At 38.6% G+C, this 20,278-nt stretch overlaps 1 protein-coding gene across 5 annotated transcripts in view; it reads right to left on the reverse strand.

Annotated features, from left to right (window-relative positions):
* Positions 1-19,999, reverse strand: part of lpp (LIM domain containing preferred translocation partner in lipoma) — a 116,172-nt gene extending 96,173 nt beyond the window's left edge. The window contains exons 1-2 of one of the 5 annotated variants that reach the window (XM_086046233.1): positions 19,733-19,999; positions 2,677-2,723 (exon numbers count right to left, since the gene is read on the reverse strand). The gene's annotated coding sequence lies outside the window, so the exon portion shown is untranslated. Of the gene's footprint in view, positions 1-2,676; positions 2,724-11,174; positions 11,263-19,590; positions 19,708-19,732 lie in introns of those variants that run through there. The other 4 variants (XM_086046235.1, XM_086046236.1, XM_086046237.1 and 1 more) reach the window with 4 other exon arrangements.
* Between the last annotated feature and the right edge of the window lie 279 nt (positions 20,000-20,278).

The raw sequence follows: 20,278 nt of genomic DNA on the forward strand, positions 1-20,278 counted from the left end.
CAATTCATATATGACCATGGAACCTGTTTAACACCATGCTTTCCAATAGACGTTTTCTTTTTTTTTTTTTTCCAGAATACAGTGCAAATATGATGATCACAACACATCAACGGCTGAAAAGTTTGTGAAGCCCATTTAAGAGAAATAACAGATGCAGTAAATAATGGATGACAATGAAAAAATCATGCCCCTTAAATGCCACCAAACCCTCCAAAATGTGACATAAAATATACATCATGTTGTACTACACCCACAACATGTATAAACAAATGTTACAAAGAGAGCATTGCATCACTTTTGTATCCTTTTCTCATACTGTGTAATAGTACACACACCAACACAGAGCGCACGGGATTGTTATTACTAGAAGAATAAAGAATCACTCTAGGAGCATCTGTTCAACCAGCAGCAGGCCATCTGTTCTTCAAAAAAATACATTTTCTACATTTTCATATTCAACAACAGTAATGCGGCGGCACAGTGATCGACTGGTTAGCACGTCCGCCTCACAGTTCAGAGGTCGTGGGTTCGATCCCGGCTCCGGCCTCCCTGTGTGGAGTTTGCATGTTCTCCCCGTGCCTATGTGGGTTTTCTCCGGGTACTCCGGTTTCCTCCCACATTCCAAAAACATGCATGGTAAGTTGATTGGACTCTCTAAATTGCCCCTAGGTGTGATTGTGGGTGCGGATGTTTGTTTGTCTCTGTGTGCCCTGCGATTGGTTGGCAACCAATTCAGGGTGTCCCCCGCTTACTGCCCGAAGACTGCTGGGATAGGCTCCAGGCTCCTTGTGAGGATAAGTTTATTTTCCATGACACCTTTGAGTATGCCAATGGTGACAGTATTAATTAGATTTTATTTACGAATACATTTAGGAGAAATTGCCACCTCAACATACCATAAGCTATGGTGGTTTGGTAAGTGCGAGGCAAAAATAATAGCAATGCATATAATTAAATTACAATCAAATTACAAATAATTCACCAAGAGGAGGCACGGTGGTCGACTAGTTAGCACGTCCGCCTCAAAGTGCAGTGCAGTGCACATTCCAAAAACATGCATGGTGGGTTGATTGGACACTCTAAATTGCCCTTAGGTGTGATTGTGAGCGCAAATGTTTGTTTGTCTCTGTGTGCCCTGCGATTGGCTGGCAACCAATTGGGGTGTCCCCTGCCTACTGCCCGTTGACAGCTGGGATAGGCTCCAGCACACCCGTGACCCTTGTGAGGATAAACGGTATGGATAATGGATGGATGGATGATTCACCGAGAATTCAGTGTACATGAACCTTTTTCATTTCATAAATATTTTTGCAAAATATTTATGTACAATAAAAAAATATTTATATACTAAATTACAAGTTTCATTACGAGTCCATGAGCATAATGCTAACACATTATGCAAAACGCCATTGACTGGCTAGAAATACCAGCATTAATATGCAGTAATAATAAACCTTTAAAAAACTTATACTTGAACAGAAGCAGTAGTATCACATTCGGGCGCAGCATATAAAACTACTAACAGGCATATATTCTTTATCCTCTGCGAAAAAATGACTAATATTGCAGCTTAGTTGAGACAAATCTACGAACATTATGTCTGCATGTATTATACAGTATTGCCCTCTGGTGGCCAGGATGCGCACAACAGAATGAGCAGCACAATGCCATTGAATTATCATGACGCACAAACGTTAATTCTTTATATTCTATTTAATCATTTAAATGTTACTGTGTGTTTCTATGACGTGCAATACACTAGAGTGGGGTTTTTTTTCCATTAAAAAAAAATTCCAAATGTTATTGGTGCTTTTTCGGCGAGGCATTTCTATTCTTTTTTATAGGGAAAGACAATTTTAGAAATGAGTGTTTTGAGTTAGCAGGGTCACAGAATGGATTAAACTCAGAAGTGACAGCACCAATGTGTTGCAGAACTCTTGATAATGTAAATGCTTGGCAGTCCAGATTAAAGAACGGAACGGACCATTTTTGTCACGCGGCTAATATTTTGCCCACCCCCGCTTTCAACTAAAAGCAACCCTTCCAACTGAAAACAAAACTGGTTACAGCAATTAGTGCATATTAAGGAAGTGTTAGGTACATTAATTAATCCTTCATCGAATCAGTTGCTATCTCTCAGTGGCCGACTGGCTGCAGTGTTGTTATGTGCTGATAAGACTAATGGTGCGACTAATTGATTGGAGAAAGAACAGCCGCAAGTCTAAGTCCTTATTTTACAGAAAACATTATGACAATAAATAAAGGTGAGGGTTATTAGTTTGCATTATAGACAGGACTGCACAAAAACGTAAGCAACCTTTTCAAAGAGCAGCAAATAAGATAATTTATAAAGACTGTTGGAAAAGAACGCTTATTTTGCTCAAGATGTTTTGTATGACTATACTTGGTGACCTCCCTCCCTCTAATCACAACACTGTCAAGAATGGAGATGACTGTCATAACTGTTTTAATATACTGTACTAAGTTTTTGTGGCGAAGTTTTCTCATTTTCGAAAAACTTTCAAAAATGGCCTAGGCAATTATGCTAATTGGCTAACAAAATGTGCCCGTAATCGGCTACATCTTTGGATGACGAAATGAAGTCAATTAGGGATTTCCCAAGAAAAAAAAAACGGTAATGGAACTGTAGTCAAAAGAAGGAAAAGAAATACTCACCAAAACTTTTGACACAACACGATGGCAACTATTACACAATGCCGCACCTGAAAGAAACAACCCAACACACATTCAGTATTACGCTGGCGTCCAACACAACGAGTATAAAAATACATGTCGTTTGTTTATCTGCGTTGTCCAATCTCCAGCGAACGTTTGCCTCTCGCGCGTCCGCATCGGCGCTTTTTTTTTTTTTTTTTTTTTTGCCAAGTTAGCATTAAAGTGCAATGCAAACAAAGTTAAACAGCAACTTTTGACTGCAGGGGATAAATTGAAAAAGATAATTGTGAGTGAAATTGCTATTTCTGGCGCGGGGAATGTCCTACATTTTCTTTGGATGCAGGTAAAAGTGGGGGCGGCATGATTTCTTTTTTATTTATTTTTTTATTTTCTTTTTGTCTCCAGGGCCCCCCAAAAAGATGTGCGTTGCTCTCGCTGAGGATGCCTTTTGTTCCCGTAAATTGACAGTGTCAGTTTCCCACATGGCGGCGTATACTACAGGGAACGAAGGTAGCGGCGGTGGAATATAACACAGATGCTCCGCACGATGGGCGTCAGTCAACATGACAGTTGTTGTTTTTTCTCTTCTTTTAAAATGAAGGAAGGAGGGAGGGTGGGTCTCCTTTTTTTCTGAACTTCCTAGCCGAGGAAGGCGAGGAAGGAATGGGAATTAATACACCTACACTCCCCTTTTTCCCTTTAGGACGCCATGCATCTTCTTCTTCTTTGTACTCGTATCGTAATTACTGGTGGGCGCCAGTTTGGATGTGATCCAGGCAGCCTCCTTCGCACTTTTTTTTTTTGCAAGTATAATTTTCTGACAAGCTAGACTTTTTCTCAACTTTTTGCTTGTTCGTGTGTTAGAGAACAAAACAGTGGTGTTCGCTTGCTTATTTTTTGACTAGTACAGCAAAAACGGAAACAAAAAAAAAGGACAAAAACTTTTTTGTGCCCCATTTCATTGATGTGCCAATTTACGACTTTTGTTTTGTTTTTTTTCACGATGTGCATCTTCATCAGTAAGGCAAATGTGATACATACTGTAAACTTTCAACAATACAATACACTGACAAAATGTATAATTGTACTTTTGATACAAAAAAACACCGACTCCAATTACAATGTGATGATTGCCCCATTAAATCAAAATCACTGAAGAATATTTAGTATATCGACTAACCTGCATTAAAATGTATGACAAAACCATTTTATTACCAATAGCTGCTTATTAACCAATTATTGTTGTTTATTTGATATTGTTTAGTGATTAAAAAACAACTAAACAACAATCACGCAATACGAGATGAGGGGGATTGAAATGAACGATTACCCAATTATTAAAATAGTTCTCAATTAACTTGATCATTGATTAATCTTCACACCTCTAATTACAATATGATATGATTCATTCATTACAATCATATACAATAACGTATAAAGCAACTACCATTCCAAAACTATTATAATTTTATATATAGTAATTGGTTTAAATTACGACGGGACATTATGATTCACTCAGTTTACGATGTGACACGATTCATTCCAATTATGGTACAATATGATTCACTCCAATTACAATGCGATACGTTTTCCTCAAATTACGAGAAGAAACAATTCACAAGGGTTATTTTCTTACAATATGATACGACTGACTCGAATTACAATGCAATATAATACAGTTCAGCTCAATTATAATACGACTTACTGAATTTACTAAATTCATCCAATTATGATGTGATAAGTTTGATGTTTACTGTATACCTAAGTTTGATGTTTACTGTATACCTCTCCCGATACAGTGATTTACTCCAATTACAATGTGATATAATATGGTACACTCAAAGTATGACACAATTCACTCCAATTTAGGCACTGACGGGTTATGCCTTGAAATTGGTCAAAGTATACCGCGATTTTTCTTTCTTTCTTCATTTATTTATTAACAATTAAGTCACATGTATGCTTTCCTACTAAAAGTGATGCACTTGTACCTTCATTGTTTTGTTTTTTAATATTAACGGAAAAACCGTAAAACAAATTTTTCAAGTACAGTACAAGGCTTTTCATTGATCACCCAGAAAAATATCATGTTGCAATTCATTTTCATTCATTCATCTAAGTAATAAAACGAGAAGGCTATTACTTGTTCCACTTACGTGCATTGAAAGACGACGATTGTCCAAAAACCCTGAGCAAACATTATCAAAAGGAATGGTGCTTCTTTCTATCCTTTTTTCCCTCTTTCTTCTGCTGCTGCTGCTGCTATTTTTGCGGACTACATAAGATGTTATTGTCTGTTATTTATTTATTTATTTGTAACTAGGACGTGGCACTTCCGTGGAGATGTGTTCCATCAAGCAGTGGACAAACCTTATTGGGCCATAATGCACTAATAGCCTGGAAATGGTAGAGCAGCGCCAATGAAAAATACATAGACTCTTGAACACACCTGGCCTTGTGGCTGTGTATTTATAGCCTCGTTGCAGCTACAGTGAATGCAGACATTCACTTTGTCAATTACACAAGGGACGGAACAGATGAATCCAAACAAAGAACTTTACCCTTTTGTTTAAAACGATTAGAAGATGACGAGAAGAACATACAGAGGTTGTTACTTCGAGTGAGCGCATTCAAAGCAGATTCCAGTGCTCACTTAGTATTTTATGCTTTTTACCCGACTATACACTAAGAATATATATATATATATAGCCACACCAAACGACAACTGGACACCGGGTTTTCGTCGTCCACTTTCGTAACACGTGAAAGTTACTTGAAAGGGGCCAAATGGATTTTACAGATTACAGGATTTGTCTGCTATGAAAGCATTGAGTGACCTCAAACCTGAAACAATGTCCTTCATCTTTCCAGCTCAAGTAACTCCACTGAAGAGACAACACCACCAACTGTGATCCACAACGCACGCTACACTCTATATACTGTGTACAATTGGTTAATCCGTCAATAAAAAAAAAATTCTGGGACAAGCCGCTAAAAATGTGTTTAGACATGACGAGAAGAAACTCCACACTCCCCTGTCACAGTCACGCACTTATGATGGCATTAACAACGCAGCGTTCCAGCTTTTACACGCACCACCAATAAATAGTTTCAATTCGGTTAAGCCGACTTTTTCTGTTTGTTTTGTTTGGGGCCTCAGCGGAATCTAATTTAGGTTAATCAGAATGAAACACCAAATGCAAACAAAAAAAAAAATAATTCAGAGATTGACAAGTGAGTCTTCCATAATAGATGCCTACACGCAGCTCTAAAATGTCAGCTACTGCGAAGCCATAGACTTTTTGATAATGTTTCGTAAAATTAGTCGCCGGGGTATTATCAGTTGAAAAGAATTAAATACCTGACTCTATTCTTGATATTCTTGTGTGGGGTCTGTAACAGATACATATACAATCTCTTATGGTTAAAAAAAATCCAGGGTTTATTCCAGAGGTGACGTCTCGTGAGTATGCCGAGGTCTCACGCCGATGTCAGGTTTGGCGATGTTCCGAACTAGAGATTCGATGTCTACTGTATTTCCTTTAAGACACCGCATTCATGCGATCAAACTTTTAAAAATGGAAAACTTTTAATTCAGTGGATGAATAATAGCCCGATGAAACATTTTATGGTGACAAATGTTTGCCTTACATCACACACGCTGGCTAACACGGGACATAAAGCGGTGCACCACTGTGATATATGAATGCTGTGTGAGGACTTCAGTCCCGAGTGTATCATTGCCACAACACACACACACAGGTGGCCGAGAAAATGATTTGGGTCAGTAGGTAATTGCATTCTGGGACCACGGGGAACTTGTCAGCAATTAATCCCACCGACGGCGAGCCAGTTGACGTACGCGTGCTCGTCCCATTTGCCGCCGTGTCAAAACAGTGACGGATGTTGACACATTTTGACTCAGCACAAAGTCCACGGAAAGATTGCGATGTTACGGGACAACCAAAAAGTGTTGTTTTATGTTATAGCGCTTGCCGCTTAATTCACTGCTAGCCTCAACTCTCATGTGGTGGCTAAGGGTTAAGGATAGGGTTAGGCTAGGGTTTAGCTAAGATTTAGAGTTAGGGTTACAGGCCAAGGGTTAGGTTTGGAGTAAAAGTTAAAGGAAAAAGGGTTACAGGTTATTGGTTAGGACTACAATTATGGCTTCGGTAAAGTAATTAAGAGGGGAGTTAAGGGCTAGGCGCAAGCAAGGACAGGTAATTAAATTAATTCAGGGTTTAGGTTGATGTTAGGTTTTGTGGTTAGGGTAGGCGTATTGGAGATGGATTTTGGCAAGGTAGTGCTAGGGTTTAGGTTAGGGTTAGCGTAGGTTTGGGTTTGAGTTCTGGATTGGAGTAGGGTCACAGGTTAGGGGTTAGGTTATTGTTAGGTTAAAGAGTTAGGGTAATCGTCAACTTTTCGAGTCAAATGTTTCCCTTTTGCACCCGGAAGGCCACATTTTTTACGTATATAATACCAGATATATTTTAAAAATGAGATGAATAAATACAAGGGTTTTTTTCCCCCTCATGCTTCCTCACATCCTTGCTGTTGATGTCATCCTAAACATTTGTGTATACTTTGTTGTTTTTCTAAACGGCGGTATGTTTTGGCAAAAGGCCTCCGCAGTCGTTTGAGAGTCTTTAGAGGCTGGCATCTGAGAGTGTATCAGTCACACACAGCGCAAAGTGTGTCCCATTAGCCTGCAGCGCCCCGGCTGCCTAATCTCGGTTTAATCACTTAGCGGCATCCCATGCTACACGAGAGAGGAGGAGGAGGCAGGAAACTTCTGGCACAGCGCTAGTTTGGCTGTCCGGGATGGTTGGCTTCATGACGGTGCATTTCCTTGACTGGTTAAAAATGCTCATTGACAGGAAGTGGAAATGTGTAGAAGATGACTTGGCTAATATGAACATCTTTCGTTTTGACTGCAAACATCTTGTGGCACATGCACTGCAACTATAAAAACTCATCCTCCAATGAATGTATAACTTTTAGTGCTCCAAAAATGCAACAAATTGTTAAAGTTCTTCTCAGAACAGTTCTCTCAAAAAATACTATTTTATTGTAATTGAGATTGAGATTTTATTCTAGTAATCGTGTGAAGTCATTCTCAAAAGATTCTGACTTTGACTAAAAAAAAACGTATTTGATTCCTCATAACGATTTTATTCTCGTAAAACCGTGACTTATTCTCACAATATTGTGAAGTTATTCTTGCAAGATGCAAAATAATTCTCGAAAAATACACATTTACTTTCTTCATACAATTACAGTATTGTCAAAAATACTCAAAATAATACGATTTAAGACTAGATTCTCCTAAAATTACGATTTTAAAATAAAACATCCAACTTTATTTCTGTAACTATGAATTTATTCTAAAAGAAATACTGTACAACTTTATCCTCCCAAAAAATTATGAGTTCCTTGATAAAAGACTTTTGTCAACTCAAACTGTGCACAATGTAATCAATCCCCGGCTAATTCACGCCAACGTTTTCTGGTCTTGGGTATCTCTGTCTAGCTTTAGGGTGGAGGTCTTTCATACAATTCCCAAATCATGTGGCTCACTCGTCGAAATTGATTTGGAGAAGATCCGACATATGCTTAGGGACTCCGAGAACAAATTCTATGCCATATGGACAAGTTTTCTCTCTTATGTCAGGAAATTGAATTATCCTGATTGGTTTTGTTTGTGCATTCACATTGATGGCCGTTCCCACCGACTGGACTGGGCTAGACCTCTGTTGTCTGAATGTATACAGTTTTGAGTACGCATATATAATGAGGTATTTTCATAGCCGAGTTGGACTGTTCGAGGTCACTGCTCCATTGTTGGACTACATAATATTGTATTATTGGATTTAAGGATGTCGAGGTACTGTCTGTCTGTGTTGTATTTTTTTTAATTTTTTCCTTTGCGTGTGTGTGCTTTTAGGGATGTTTGTCACTCTTAATGGTCACTGAGGGGGCTGCATATATATATATATTTTCTACAGACTAAGCGTGCTATGTTTATGCATCCTTTGTGACTGAAAAACTCAAAAACGTTTTTAAAAAATGATTCTAGATTTTATTTTAATAATACAACTTTAGACTTTATTCTCAGAACATTAGGACTTGATTCTGAAAAAAAAATCAGATTTGTAAGATTACATCTGTATTCTTTTATTAATTGTAATATGATTATGACTTTATTCTTGTATATATTCAATGAATTCTACAAAATATATAACCCAACCTTAACACGTATCAAACTGCATTGTGGCAGCAGAAGATTACAAAAAAAAAACAACTACCACAAAATTTCCCCAGGTCTGTCTCAAGACAAAGTGTAAATCATTATTACACTATTTCATTTCTGCTTCTCTGCTCGATTCCATGGAAACTGTCATCTCGTGACAATGACAATCGAGGTCAAGTATTGCCGTTTTGCAAATGCCAACACAAATGAGGCTAAAGGCCTGGATGCCAACAAAACAGAGGCCACAGGTAACGCTAGATTGAAGCCTCAGAGAGCGAGCGTTTATTAAATCACTCCAACAGGCTTGAACAGGGCTGGGGGGTTAACAGAGTAAATCCAAAAATCCTTCAAAAGTGCTTAAAGCCCAAGAGGAATAAATGGAAATACGCTGCCACTACGATGGCACATGTGCGTATAATCTCCAATCGGCACTCTAAAAGCATCAACAGTAAATAGCTGTTTGGGAAGGGCTAGCATTGCTTAAAGATGACTTTAAGCGGGAAAAACAGAAAGTAATCAAAACCTTTAAAGTGATTAATGACATGCAGATAATCTGCGCTTGAGCTGGTTCGGGATCGGCGGCGGTGTAATTGCTCCCGTTAATCATGTATTAATTTGTTGACTTGTTGAGATTTCTTTTCAGACGACTTGCCAGCATCTTGAAATTAAGGATGAGGAAAAGAGGAGTGAGGCCAGATTAAGTTTCTGAATGATGTAGTGTAATGTTCAGTAGGCCTTTTAAACTACTAGACAAATTACTGTTAATTAAAAGAACTACGCCAACAATTTTAATTCATGCAACAATTTCAAGAGGATGCTGTCGTTTAGCCGCAATCAGAAAGACACGGACGTTAACGAGTTCCAGCCTATCAGATCAATTCACAGATTCACAGACATTTTGACCAATTTCTGATTATTTTCAAAACACAAAGACTCATTTTCAACCAAAGTCGAAAATGACGTATGTGTTTTTTTTTGTTTGTTACCATTTTAAGTGAAAAGGGGGGATTTACTCGTTGGCCTGGAGAAAAAAATTCTAGAATTCCAAACCAGCTATAAACATGACAAGTAAAAATGTATTCTAACTAGACACCAGCAGTTTAAACAGGCATTGAACCAGCTTCAAAAGTGTATGATAATTATCGTACAATGACCTTTTTTTTGGCCATTTTCAGTTAAAAACGTAATAGGCATGATACCAGCAGGGTTAGGGGGCGCTAAACTACCTTAAAAGGTGAGCAATGTGTAATTTCCACAGACAAGCGTTTCCTGCCTTGAAATTGAAATGGTTGAATTCCAGCTTTTTTAAAACTGTTGCCGTGTAAAACAAACACTCAAATCACCGCATTTTTTTTTAACAATTTCCATTCAAAACAGGCCCTTCGGAATGCAACATTTCTGGCTTGGAGCTACAACTTGACGGGTGGGATAGGAGCAGCTAAACAATAGTTTAACTACGTGAAAATGTCATTTCTTGTAAATGAATGGACAACATAATACTTTTGGCAGTTTTCAGTTTAAAACAAGCTCTGTGTAACGTGACGTTCAGCAGGAGGGACCAAGCAAACCGATTTTTAAAAATGTAAATGTGCATTTGGGGAGTATATCTGTATTTTAACTTGATGAGCAGGACACACTAGCGCTAGCCAAATCAAAGGTATGCAATAACATTTTTCACAGACAACCGTTTTTTGCCTTGAAAGGGAAAAGGCCACCGTTTTCTAAAAATGCCAGACCTATTTTCAAATTGTCATGTGAACAAATGTCCACACATTTTTCCCACTTTTTGTTAAAAACAAAGCCCTGCGGAATGCAACATTGTTGGCCTCGAAGCACAACTAGACGGGTATGATAGCAGCAGGTGCACGGGTGCTTAATCGGCTTCAAAAGCTCAGTGATAATGTGGTAGCCCCTCGCGCCAAACCGACAATATAAGGACGTCTCTCGGCCCTCGCAGCCAAGTCAAAGTCATTTAGCGCTATATCACCCCCCCAACTCCCCCTCCCATGTTCTCTGCCGGGCCACCCAATGTTTGAAGTGTGAACGTGGGAGATGGAAGAAAGGAAGGAAGGTCAGCGCTCTTAAAGGTACAGTCGCTATCATCAGTCTTCAAAGGCCTTAGGGACAGCCAGAAAATTGTACCGAAATGAGTTTGTTGTTATGGTCTCGCAGTAACCATTTAAGCCTTAACACACACCAGACGGCGGCTTCTTCAGACACTATTAATCAATAAAAAGAAGATACTCACAATTTCTTTGGATGAGGGAAGCGCAACAGGAAAGCAAACGGCAGACAAACGTGTGTGCAGCCCAAGTGACTCACATCCCTTCTGTGCTGATCACTGTCGAGCATCGCAAGGAGGCAAACATTTCCAAATATGGAGAAAGTATGAAGTCGGCTATGGAGGGGCAATGTCACTTTTGGTTTGCTTTCACTGGGAATGTCAAGAGAGAGCCAGTACTGCGGTGGATAGCTTCGAAATCAAAATATTGGATGCCTCAAGCAGCGATGAACGGGCCTCTTTTTAATGGCAAATCCTCAATATGAACTAACAAAAACGGCAAGGCATTTTAGCCAACCTCTTCTAGTGTACCAAGTCGGAGTTCGTCAAGAGTACGAGTCCTGGAATTGCTGAAGTCTGTAATTGATTGCCTCAAACCAAAGTGAATTTCACTACCATCTGTGAAACTAGTACCTGGGGCTTTTTCTTTTTTTTTTTTTCAAAAATTCTGAGAACTTTGAATCCACCAAATAAACAAAAAAACTTTGAATCCACAAAATGATCAAACATTTACACCATGCTTCACCCACATTAGTTGCCCTAGGTAGGAAAAGCAATAAAATTGTGTCCATTTATCTGGGATATGTTTGTTCGAAATCCGAATTGTACAAACTCATAGTAGTCACAAGGGTAGGGCTGAACGATTTATCGTTTTGGGACAGAAATTGCAATCTCAGACAACGCGATTTCAAGATTGTCAAACCTGCAGTTTTTCCAAAGGGCTGTTATCCCCATGCTCATGAATCAGCAGCATGCCACTGCGGACCGATCGCACTAATCAGCGCCTAAATGGTGCTGGCGTAATATGAATTTCAGGCCATATTGCTAAGCCCTCAGTCTCTGTGTGAACTTAGTTAAGTGTCTAGCAAAAATATGGGAAAAATATTTACATATAATCTTACATTTATGTACATTTATGTTTTGGTTAAAAAAATATTTGTATATTTACTACATTTATATACCATTTCAAATAATTGCATATTTATACATGATGGCAAGTTATAGTGTAGGTCTTGCCTTATTTGAACCCTTTTAAAAACCTTGAAAAAGGGCAGCCTCCCTCATAAAACCACTTTAGTGTACTTGCATTATTAAAGTAATAGTTTTAATGTATTTGCTGTATGATGTCATTTTCTGTCAATTTGTAAATGTTGTATGTTGTAAAAGCTTCATTTGAAGAAAATCGCAAATTGAATCGAAATCGCAATATCTGTCAGAAAAATCACAATACAATTTTTTCCTAAAATAAATCAGCCCTTCACAAGGGTACATTAAACACAGTCAATAGTAAGCAAAGCAAGTGTTTTCATGTTTTCATAACAGGACGGCAGTTTGTCCCCCAGTAACTCCAATTGATGTTTGAATGAAAGACGTGTCCTAGAAAAATGCTTCTTCACAGAGTGTTTATCCCACTTACGAATTGAATTGCAATAATTACAGCACATTCCGCCTGTCCACCACTGCCTCTTCCACTACACCCCTGGTGGCTCTTTTTTCGCAGAGAAAATTAATATCCAAGAAACTTGTAATCTGCTCTTGCGTAACAGGAATTTGTCTGTGGCTTTTATTGCTCAATGTTGCAGGATACATCATGTGTTTGCTAAATGCGTGTTTGCCGCATGCAGCACAAATCATTGCTATCGGCCGCTCCAAAAGGGGGTTTGTATCCGCATACTGTAGATTACGAGAAAGTTCATACGCTTGCTTGGTAAATCACACAAACATGTAGAAAGTCGAATCCACTACATGGAATTGGGATGGAAAGTCGATCCATCTTTGGAAAGGGTATCACAAACCCTTTTCAAACACCATGATTCACCATTTCCTTCCCTGTGTCAATGGTGTGTACAAACAGCACTGGGATGAAACAGTGGTATGAAGTGACCGGGCAATTTTTCAGCGTTGAAGGTAGTATCAGGAGCCCCTTTCACGCAGCTTGATTAATCCATCATTTTTGCACCTTACTCTCTGGGTGTCTGTTCTTTTAAATGTCACTGGTACAGAATTGCTGTACTGAGTGACTGTTCTGTATAAGAGCACCGACGTAGAAAGGGGGTGTTAAGTCAACCGGGCAATTTCCTTCCCTTCCCGGTAGTACCAGAAGAAAAAGAATCATTCACAAGCACACTCTTGTGTTTCATCTTGACTTCATGTGCACCTTGATTACCAGCCAATATACTAACCACAGGCAGTTGGCAGGAGCTATACTGACCTAACAAAAAACTGCAGCGGCTTATATATTAAACCCAGGGAGTTAGCATTAGTAAGAGCGCTAACACTGGCTAAATGCAGCTAATACACAAACCTCACACAGGTAGCAGTAGTTAAATGTAGCTCACACTAGCTGATAAAATACCTTATAAACCCTACAAACAGTTAATACACTAACCACCTAAAAAAAAAAAAAATCCTTAGAAAAACTAAATGGGAGATAGCATACACTATGAAGCTAACATGAGCTAGAGGCAGTTAGCACTAGTTAAAGGGCGCTGAGGTGAGTTAAACAAAAAAAAAAACAGCTTGTAAAACCTAAAGGCAGCTAACAAAAGTGAGTTTAAAATACCGGTATATATTTTCCCTTGTAGATCAATAAAATATCTATCCATCTAAAACAAAAACAAAATAGACGCATTCAGTCTAAAAGACCACGATGATAAAAGAACCACTCCACGGGATAAAGTTATAAAATATAGTTTGTTTATAGACAACAAATATGATTTCTATATGCTACTTCTTAGGTCTACACAACATTAAATATGATTTAAATATGGTACAATATAGTTGTATTCATATTTATAATACATATACGTAATGCGTATGATAGAAATATGTTACATTATTGGTGTATAAACAATAAAAATGATGTTAATATGGTACATTAGTGGTACTAAATATGTTTATGTAAGAATGGTAAAGAAGAAGTGTACGGATAGAGAATTTTTTTTTAATTAACTATGGATGGTAAAGAGGTAAACAACACATTGAAGTACTTTAATGACGAGAGAGAGAGAGAGGGAGAGAGTCTGAAAAATATGATAATGTAAATATCGTACAATATGGCATAACCATTAGATATGATGCAAATATACTACAATATTGCAATTTTCTGTCTTTCATGTTCATGGATTACAGATATGCTGTGCATTGAGTTTGTCAGTAAACCCGCAGTCTAGTCGAGAGGACTTGCCTGTGTAATAATTTTCTGTCTATCTCTCCTTTGCTGCTGTTAATATCACCTTCATCACCGCTGACCCCTGCGGCACTCCTGGGGAGTCATCAGACTTTAATTATACCTTTTTAATCACTACAATGTAATCTGCAGAGTAAATGGACCCTCTTTTTTTCATACATTCACACAATCTGCTACTTTGATTAACGAAAGCGCTCATTTCTTTCCATTCAATGAACGTCAATGAGTCAGACTACTTTCTTGCCACATTTTACCTGAACCCCCAAACTCTTTCCTCTTGGAATTTCTGGTCATCATTATTCTTGTTGCAAATTCATCACCTTTTTGGGGCCACAATGTGGCCAAAAACACACCACTTTTTAAGGCATGTGTCAAATTTATGGTATTTCGTGGATCCCAACATAACCCCCCTCCCACCTAAAATCCAGTAATGATCCCCTAGAAAGTTAGCCCCACAAAAACAAGGCCACAGGAAAAAGACTAAAAAGGAGTGTGGTGGATTACCTGGGTGGATTTTCTCCTTGCATTACTTTTACTTTTATACTTTAAGTACCGGTAGTTTTGAAACCATTACTTTTGTAATTTTATTAAAGTTTGAGTTGATATTTTAACTTCTTTTTAAATCCTAATATATATTCAATAATATATATTCTATATATATATATATTCAACTTGAGTATTGAGAGTGAATATTTTTGACACCTCTGGTAAATATGTTACCAGGTAATAAAATATTACAGTATACCTTTGATAACAAGAGACGAGTAGAAACGTAATAGTTAGCAGCTAATGTTAACAAACACGGAATAATAGGTTAACAATTCATTGTAGTGTAAGGTGTTACCAGAATAAAACACTGTACCATTGACAACACATGCGAAAGCACAAGTAGAAAATATGGCAGGATGGAGTTGGCCGGCTAGGAGCTGGTAGTTAATTGCCCAAAAATCACCTATTAGCGTCACATAAGATGTTACCAGAATAAAACGTCCTTTGACAACAGGTGATATTAGAATAATGGGAGTGTTAGCAGTTGGCAGCTAGTAAGCTAGGTAACAGCTAGCAGCTAACAATACCACTGACTATTGATAAAAAGTGGCTTGGCCTCTCTGTGGCTAGTTACCAAGCAGCAAGAAACAAAACATAGTAGTCCCTGAAAAATAAATTAACCAATCGTGTTGTGAAAAACAATAAAAATAAAATATTCTACCTGAGACAAAAAGTGATATTAGAAACTTGGGTGCATTTAGCCACTGGCCAGTTAGCAGCTAGTGAGCTAGGTAGCAATAATGGCTAATATCAGGACTGAAAACACTTCAGCATGACTACAAATGAAACACAACCATTCGTAACAAGTGATTGTAGAACCAGTAGCCTAGCTGGACCAGATAGTTAGCTAATGACTAGCAGCTAATGTCAGCCGTGGACAGCGTGACATCATCATTATGCACAAATAAATCCCAACAGGTGACGACACGTTTTGTTGGCAAGCTAGCAAAAGGCAGCTAACATTAACAGTCGACTTCATTGTCATATTGTGATGTGGAAGCACTGCGATTCATTCCACCCTATTTTGGAGAGAAGACACATTCATAGGGACTTATACATCAATTACAATCAGTGTAATGTGATTTTACAGAGGTGGCGGTTAAGAAACAAACAGTATTGCGATGTCAACTCGTTTTGACTTGGCACCGGAATAAACGAATAGGAAAAAGAGCCTGACTGTAGTTGTTAAAAGGAGGACTCACACATAGTCTGAATTTCAAATCAATAATACGAATCCCATCCCCTCCCACCCTACCGCCCCAGTACCCCTTGAGAGCAGCCGCTATCAAACCGCATACATCTGCGTCGCTCAGAACCATTTCTGACTGCATTAAACGCGGCAGAGCTCTTTTAAAAAATAAAAAGGACACGTTTGACAGTGTTGATGATGTTAAAGTTGAAAGACGCTTTGAGCCGTGGACCCTCCTGGTGGGTTCATTGCAGTCGCTCAGGCACATTTTAATGGGGGTACGGCGGCGACTCAGCATGAGTCGTCTGAGAACTATAACGTTAACGTTAAGAACTTTGAGAGGAAGTTTGAGCTTCTACAGGTATGACCAGCATTATCTTTAGTCCATAAATGGCCAAACCAGTGTCCAACATTAAGCCTTTTTGGGTGGTGGCCCAGTCGGGCCACGATGAGCCATGTTGTGGTTACCCTGCTAAAACTGACACTTACCCTGCATATTCATGATATAGTACGCTTAAGTTTCAACGATTATGACAAATTTAGACTGTATTATTCATGCCTTTAGGAAAATATTACTTCTGTGTGGTTACTATTTTCCACTTTTTTTTAACAGTATTAAAATCTAACTAAATATTTGACATTTTCTGGGAGTTATATCTTGTTCAAGCCAATCTTTATTGAAGGATTTAACCTGATGAGCAAAAGAATGTGCGTGGTACAGTAAAAAGATGATTGACCTATTTTAGCAGATAACACTCAAAATTTGTGTTTGTTTTTTATAGCCGAGGCTGCCATGCAAGGTGCCGCCTGACCCACTGGAAGCAATTTGAGGTTCAGTGTCGGATCAAGCTCCTACTTAGCATAGCAACAGTATGCAGAAAATGGATTCCTCCACAGGTAAAATCTTTTAGAATTGCCTGAATCAAGTGTTTCTCAAACTTTGTGGGTCCAGGAGTCCCTTACATTGGAGATTTTTTTCCCAAGGCCACTCACCCCCATGGTCCTTATTACACCAATCCAACATAAATACCACGTGTACACATGATCATTTGTTTTCAACTTATTGCAACCCATCCATCCATCCATTATTTATACTATGTTGCATAAATGGTGTTTTATAGAGACGATATGCAAAGCGAGTATGATGCTCTCTAAACTGCAGCGTTGTTGTTGATGACTTTTTATGGTGCGACTAGAAGTGGTGGGTGACCAGTCATCAGTTTTTGAGAGAAAAAAAAAAGCTTTCCTGTAAAAATGTTTCAACAGAGAAAATATAATATGATTGCATTAAGCAATAAGCATTTACAACGCTCATAGGGTTTAAAATGTCTACTTTTCCCCACAAGGGCAAACTATCATACAACCTTTAACCTTTCTCAACTGTACACAATCAATTGTGTTTTTGTTGTTTTTTGCATTACCACGCTCATATTAATATATAGCACTTAAAAAAAAGAATAAAACACTCTTTAAACTCTTAACTGTCATAAAATTGTAAAATGACTTGTGTAAAATATGTGCCATGACGCAGTAAAGGTTGGGAATCATTGTTCCAAGCAAACAGCGAGGGTTCACTGTACCTAATGAAGCGGCCTCGTGTGAGATGATAATTCACCTGCCTTTCAACTTTGGCTGGGGCCTTTGCTCACGAGTGTGTTTTGCAGTAACATCATTATATTATCTGCTAAGTAGTGATTGGAATTCATTACAACAAACTTCGAGCAATAAAACCCGGTACGGTCTGCCTGATGAACACTACTGCTCCTTCATACTGCAATTCTGTGCTGTAAAACATCCCAGTGAACTGCTATACTTTTTTTCCCACCAGAACCAGCACTGACACTGATGTAAAAGAATACTTAACAGAATTTAGAATTCTATAGGTTGGCCTACCTCTGGGTGAAAGAATGAAGCTGCTGTCAGCAGCCAAAACGCACGCAAGTATGTGGATCAAGGCAGCTGCTTAAAAAAATATCCACATTCTGCACTCCCCAGATAATGTGATTGTAAAAAATATTTAATGAAATTCATAAATGTATATGTTGATCTACCATTGGATTAAGTAGAGAAGTGTGTAGTCTCACTGAACGAAATGTACACAAGTACATTGCGTCAGTGGACTATCAAGATGTTGTGATTCAAAACAACATTTAACAAAATTCAAATTATATATGTAGGCCGTTGTGTGGATGAAATAGTGAAGCGTGTAGACTCTGTGGCCAAAACGCATGCGAGTAAATACCGCATAATGTGTCAGTGACGGGAGCGACCAAATGTGCACAGAGAGGGGTAAAAAGAGCACAGAAGATTGATCAATTTGAGTGGCCAAAACGCAAAATATTGAATGTTACATATTAAGAAAGCATTAATTTCATCACAATTATTTATAAAAGTTTGTACTCTGGGCCCAACGCAGTCACATGATGGCCCTGCAGGGAGGGCCATTGGGCCACTGTGAACGTCGGACTTTGTCGCTTGTTTCACTGAAGGTAGAGAAACGCGAATCAGAGCCTAAGTACAGTTCAGTTGTATTCAACTTTTTAGTACAATACATTGACATTATATTTAATCTTTAAGAGCACTTTGTTTTAAAACTTTTATTTAGATTCACTTTGATTCACTTTATTTTATTTAAAGAGGAAGACAACCCAAACATATTTTTTGAATCAATTTTATCAGAATGCCTTGTTTCAACTAGTGGGACTGTATAGAACATATTCTTTAAAAAAATATGTTTGGGTTGACTTCCACTTTAAGACTGACTAATTATTTCAGAGCTGTGTTAATGTTCCAACTGTGCATAGTTTTACAGTGGCTTACATTAACATTAAATGTAATTTTTTATTAATAAAACTACTGTGTTTTAATGAGTACTTAATTATGTTAGTGGTACATAGAGAGATTTAAAGAAAAGAGTTTAGGAGTTTGGCATTAGTTTGAGAACCATTTATAGGCTAATATAATCTATATTGACTGAGGAACCCTGATCCAAAATAATAATAAAGTTTAAGTTAATAGTACACAACTAAAAACTGGTTATAATCACGAGTAACAATCGCATGTAAAGCCTCTGTGGCAGTTTGACGAATCTGCGTCTTCAACTCAAGGGCTAGATTTACTTCAAGGGGCTAAAAAACAAGCTAACAAGCTTTGCTCTTCTGATTTTGTCCCCCTAAAAAGTAACATTTTCTTGACATTTTTCAGCTCCATGGCTTATTGTTCCGTCTTCGGTACTGTCGCAGAGCGCCACCCGGCTAAAAACAGAGCAAGAGACGCCAACGTTTAGAGGGAAAAAAAACTTTCCCCAACTTCGCTTTGCTTCTTTTCATTAGCTAGTGACTAGTTAGCCCGGCTCGTCATGCTAGTTAGGCTAGTAGTGGAACGTCAACCCCAGGTGTGCCCACGCCCTCCGCCCGTCATCAATGTCCGAATCTCGGCCACACTCGCATTCTTACCGCTGCTAACACGGAGCACCAAAGATGAAGCAACTTCTTCCCCCACCCGAGCTGTCGCCAACCTCACGTCAAACACTTCTTAAAACCCTCGCGTCAGCTCAACGCAACCGCGCCCGGTTGGGTTCGGTTCGGTTCGACTTACCTTTTTGTTCGGACTACTTTCGAGGAAATCAGAAAGATAGGAAGACGGTCACAATCCTAGGGGGAAAAAACAGCCCAAACTTCTTGATCCTCAATTATGGGAGAGTTTTGTGGCCAGTGACGTCACGCGGTGAAATTCCAAGCCGAGGTTTGCCCATGTAAGGCAGCAGGCCAGCGGGGACAGCCAGCCGGGACACCCCGCTCCCGCGCACCGTCACCCGGCTAGCGCAGCGCCGACGCCTTCTTTGCTCATGTGGAAGTATGTTACCTCGAGCGAAAAAAAAACATATATTCATCAAATTAATTAAAGCAGTGGTAAATACCATGTTACACCACTATCTAAAAAAATAAATAGCAGTACAATTATCATGACCAACATTAAAATACAGTACCGTTCATCAAAAAGCATACAGAGGTATACCTTAAAGTTATATTTGTTATTATTGTAAGCCACTGTAACATTAATAAACATTAACACTGAACTAAATACGTGATTTTTTTTTCTAAATGTTCCACAAAAAGAGAATGTTTGATTGATTAAAATCAG

This window comes from Filicampus tigris, chromosome 12, assembly GCF_054856515.1.
Source record: "Filicampus tigris isolate MCC_2025a chromosome 12, RoL_Ftig_1.0, whole genome shotgun sequence".
In the NCBI taxonomy this organism is placed as follows: domain Eukaryota; kingdom Metazoa; phylum Chordata; class Actinopteri; order Syngnathiformes; family Syngnathidae; genus Filicampus; species Filicampus tigris.